This window comes from Sinocyclocheilus anshuiensis, unplaced genomic scaffold (genome assembly GCF_001515605.1).
Source record: "Sinocyclocheilus anshuiensis isolate Anshui unplaced genomic scaffold, SAMN03320099.WGS_v1.1 scaffold802, whole genome shotgun sequence".
In the NCBI taxonomy this organism is placed as follows: domain Eukaryota; kingdom Metazoa; phylum Chordata; class Actinopteri; order Cypriniformes; family Cyprinidae; genus Sinocyclocheilus; species Sinocyclocheilus anshuiensis.
The window spans coordinates 329993-335228 of NW_015547667.1; the positions used below are offsets into that span (position 1 = coordinate 329993).

Consider the following 5236-nt stretch of genomic DNA (forward strand, 5'->3'; position numbering starts at 1 on the left):
TAAAATATGCATTATGTGGTTTAGAACACTGCATAGTTGTGATAATATGACAAGCGTAGTGCACTTCTCTCTCTGGCTCAGCGCCAGCTAAAGCGCGAAAGCACAGTTTGAATAAAATCCCACATGTGGGACCGTACTTCCAGGGGCACGGAAATAAGAATCCCATATGTGGGACCGTACCGCTCAAAGGGTTAACACAGCCTAGTTCAATCCCTCAAACTAGTACATCTGCACCGGAGTATGTTTCAGGTGAGATAGGTAAGGTATTAGCTAAGATAAAGGACTGAGCTGCCCCTGTATCTCATAGGATGGATACTGGTCAGCCAGGTGAGTCAGCTGAAAAAGACCCAGAGCCGGTTAACGGGAAGGGTTGGTAGCCAGAATTCTAGAGCTGTGGAAATGAGTGGTCAGAGACAGAACCAGCTTGAGAAATAGCGGCACTCTTGGATTTTTGCAGGTGGAAATCAGGTGACCTGGACCTAAGCAGTGAAAACAGACGCTTGCGGTTTGAGCGCGTCAGCATAGATTCTCTTTCTCCGATTTCTCAGAGGGATGAACAGATGACATTACCCTTTCTCTGTCTGCTCATTCCTGAAATTCTGGTGTCTAAACTAATGTGTAGAAGAAAATACTGACCTGTGTGTAAATGCAAACTCATTCACTGAAACTGCAGCTTTGGAAAGTTAACTTATCTTTTGCTCATTCAGGTGCACTACATTGTTCTCAGGAATACACTTTTTTCTCTTCCAGCAAAATGAGTTCTTGCAGTTGTTCAAGACTGTTAACCCTAAAAGCTAAACACTACTTTTCAAACATGGTTCTCTTTTCTCACGCAAATTCAACAAAGGTTTGTTTGGATGTTTTAATAAATATTTTATACATAAAGTTAGTATTCCAGATGTAATACATCATTGAGGCTTTAAGGTCTGAATGATAATTAATTTTCTTGATAATTGCAATGAAATACATATGGAAAATGCATAACAGTATAGTAGAGTGAGATCTTAGAGAAAGAGGCTATAATCAATAAAGCTGTTCAAACTGGGTTTAAAAAAATTAAAACATCTCGCCCTGCAAATGGCAAAGAGAGATCTTATGTTTTCATGTGCTTTCATGTGTTCAGCCAGTAGAGGAGCATCACTGCCTTATCAAATATTAAAGATTCAATTGTACATATAAAAAAGCAGGTTATATTAAGTGTGAGCAAAGCAATCTTGATCATTTTCAGTATTTATCAATAATTTGAGTATTAATGTGAGAATGTGTTGCTGTTTGTTCTCAAACCATCTTCTAATGTGGAAATGAGCCACCAATAAATGAACATCAATACCAGCAGATGAATATATAAATCCATTAAAAATAAATTAAGATTAAAATAGTTATATTAGAAATTACATCATGATCTAGGTTTCTTATGTGTGAAAATGTGCTTGATCTCGTTCAGCTCTTTTGGATCTGATGTCATAAACCAGAAGAATGACAGCAGCCACGCCCACCAGAGCAGAGAGGACCAATCGGATCACAGCTTCAGTAGAACCACAACAGTGGACAGAGTCTGAGGAATAAAAACATCAAACTGAGATCAGCTCAGTCAATAAACGTTAATATCAGCGCCGACATCAACTAATATCAGCTGCTGTACCTGAACGTGTGACAGAGTTTGCTGATGTCCAGATGTTGAGTCTGGTTGCTGATGGGATTGTTGAGCTCACAGCTGTAGCTGTTGTTATCCTGATATTCCACCTCCAGAGGTAGAGAGAGACTGATGCTGAGATCAGACACACTGATGCTGGACAATAAACTGTTTCCTTTGTACCAGGAGAGAGTCACATGACCCACATTCACCACTGAACACACCAATGAACAAGATGATGATGATGATGAAGAACAGTTTGAAGAGTTACTGCTGATGACAGGAACAGGCAGACGAGCTGAAAACATGAGAGAATAAAGAGAAATAAGGATGAATGAAGATATTCAAGCAGAGGAGGAAGAAACATTGAGAGAAACAAAGACTGATCAAAAGTAGAGCATTTAACATACAAAATAAAATGAAGTAAAAGTGAATGTGAAACATTAATGAATGTGACTGTTATTTTATTTGTGTGATATTTATTAAAGGGTTCATGAACTGAGAAACCAAAATTCCCTTGATCATTTGACATGTAAGAGGTCATTGTATTATAAAAACAGAACTAAAACTTTCTTGTTAGTGTAAAAACAGCTTATATTGAAGACAAGACGCTGTGCAGTGCCAAGTTGTGGAAAAACAGTCTTTGCATTGCCCTTTTTCTGATCCCAAACGCAGGTCTACGCAAAAATCAAAAGATAAAGATGGATCCGAAGACAACAAGATGCTGTTCATTGCCATGTTATGGAAAACACAGCCTTCCTTCTGATCCCAACATTAGGAAAGAGTGGATGAATTTTATTTTTAATGAAGATCCACACCACATCTGTAAGAACTTGGTCTTTTGTTCACTTCATTTTACAGCGGATTCATTTTCAAACAAGGCACAATTTGATGCAGGATTTTCCGAAAGATTGAAACTAAAAGACGATGCTGTGCTGACTATATTGGATCCGACAGTAATGTCGCAACACAAGTGTGAGTAACTGTTTTTATTACGTGATCACTATTGTTCTGTCTGTTATTGCAGATCCTTTGATATGTACTGAGTATATATGTGGCCATCTGTGAATGAAACAAGGACATTATGTTTTTTGAAAATCTTGATAACACTATAAGTGGACCTCAGAGAATGGTACAAAAAAAAAAAGGCAGTTCATGACCCCTTTAAAAAATGAATAGTGTAAAAATACTCAAAATGTGTATTAGTATGAACCTAGTAGCACAAATGACAGTGTAATTGTGACTCACCATGGACAACAACATCGAATCTGTCTTTAATCTCTAAACTGCTGTGACTGATCTTAACTTCATAAAGTCCAAAATCTGTGGTTCTGGTGTTTGTGATGGTCAGAGATCCAGTCTGATGATCCAGCTCCAGACCGTCTCTGAATCTCCCATCAGGACTACCAAGTAGTCACTCTGTTGATTCTAGCTACAATAGACCTGTCATGTCCAAACCTCCACAGTATCAGATCATCTGTCTGTATTTCAGTAAGACCAGAGTTTAGAGTTATTGAATCTCCCTCCTTCACTGACACTGACTTCACTGTAACACCAAACACACCTGTAGGGGGGGGGGGACTTTATACAGTTTCAAATTTACATTTGAAATGAATAATATCCAAAACAATCATACAGACACAACAGAAGCAAACTGGTATGTGTATTAGCCTAATAATTGTATGTTTGTGGTGATTTTGAATAAAACTGATTTCCTGATGCAGGAACTGAAGTTGATATGATGTTCCACACAACATCATACACAGAAAACCCTTCTACTTCAGCTGAGAATCACATCACGAAACTAAAGTTGCTGCTGCTTGAGCTTCAGTGTTTTATATAAAGGACATTTAGAGCCGATTTCATTTCAGGGAGGTTACATCAGTGGCAGGAGACAATTATTTTCAATATTGGTCTCTTGACGTTGTGTCATTGTGCTTTCTGCTTATTTAAAGAGGCGCATGTAAAAACACTGGACTGCTCTCAGGTCCAGTTTATGTGTCATGTCCTCTCTGTGCTTGTCCAAACATGAATGACCAAAAGTTTCATCAAATTACTGCTCTCAAAATACAGCACAAGGTCCGAGTATCTAAACTAGGGCTTCACGATATGGAAATTAGCCAACCCTGAAGAATAAGTCATCATATTTAAGAAAAATATAGCTAAATAGCTACTAAATATCTGTGTTATTTTTAAAAGCATGTCACATAACTAGAGTTGTTTGTTCAGTTTGACAGTGAATACTAAATTGATGTGACTAATTTAACTAGTCATTTATAATTCTGTCGCAAAACAGAAAGAATTGAAGCCGTAAAAAAAACTTTTAAAACTCACCAACCAGACACCACAAACACAACAAAAGAAATTTGAGAAACATTTTCTTAATTGGTTCACTGAAAAGCCCACAATAGCAACCCTTGAAATGTTTGAAACACTGAGATTGATCTGAAACACGACTGTGATATTTATCTTGTTGTGTGCGAATCCACCCCTAACCTCAATCACAGTTTACACTCATTCGTCCATTCTCTTGTATATAGTGAAAATCAACAGGGTTTTGCCGATCCTACATTTGAAAACCAGGGAAAGGCAAAGTTCAGACGATCAGCAAACAGTTTGACAGATGCAAGGCAAAACACACGAGCAGTGAACAAAGTTTAAGTCAAGCAAATTAACACACACCCACACTGAAGTGTCTGAAAGGCTTAAATCATATTTGTATGCATGCATCAAACATGACACTCACTGAGATTATCTGGTACTCACTGGTACATCCAGGCTGCACTCAAAATCATCATTCCACATTGTCCAAAATGCAAATCATGTTTTGCCATGACTGCAATTGCGAATAAAGTATCACCTTTGCAGGAATGTAATTTTAAGATTGTATAAAATAACATGAGAAAGTTGAGGGGGGAAAAAAAACATTGAATTGGATATTACAAAATGCAGCTTTAGAAAGAAATATTAGATTTTATTACACATAAAATATTAAAGGGTTAGTTCACCCAAAAATTCTAATTATGTCGTTAATTGGACACCCTCATGTCGTTCCAAACTCGTAAGACCTTCGGTCATCCTTCTCTTCACTCTCTGAGGCAGAAGTCTCCAAACTCATCCTTTCTAATCATCCTACTACTTGTCCGCTTGATCCTATTCCATCTCATCTCCTTCAAGCCATTTCTCCTGCAGTTGTACCTGCACTCACTCACATCATTAACATATCCCTTCACACTGGTATTTCTCCCTCAGCATTTAGACAGGCTCATATAACCCCACTAAGAAACCCACCCTTAACCCATCTCTTTTAGAGAACTACAGACTGGTTTCCCTTCTTCCTTTCATTGCAAAAACACTTGAACGAGCTGTGTTCAACCAAGTCTCTGCCTTTCTCACACAGAACAACCTCCTCGACAGCAGCCGGTCTGGTTTCAGAAGTGGACATTCAACTGAGACAGCCTTGCTCTGTTGTTGAAGCCATAAGACTGGCAAGAGCGGATTTCAAATCTTCAATACTTATCTTGCTCGATCTGTCAGCTGCTTTTGACACAGTGAACCACCAGATCCTCCTGTCAACTCTATTGGCAAAGGGCATCTCAGGAA

The 5236-nt window shown here is 38.3% G+C and overlaps 1 pseudogene; it reads right to left on the reverse strand.

Moving 5' to 3' along the window:
* Nucleotides 1-1402: 1402 nt before the first annotated feature.
* LOC107702614 (CD48 antigen-like) lies at nucleotides 1403-4438 on the reverse strand (annotated as a pseudogene).
* Between the last annotated feature and the right edge of the window lie 798 nt (nucleotides 4439-5236).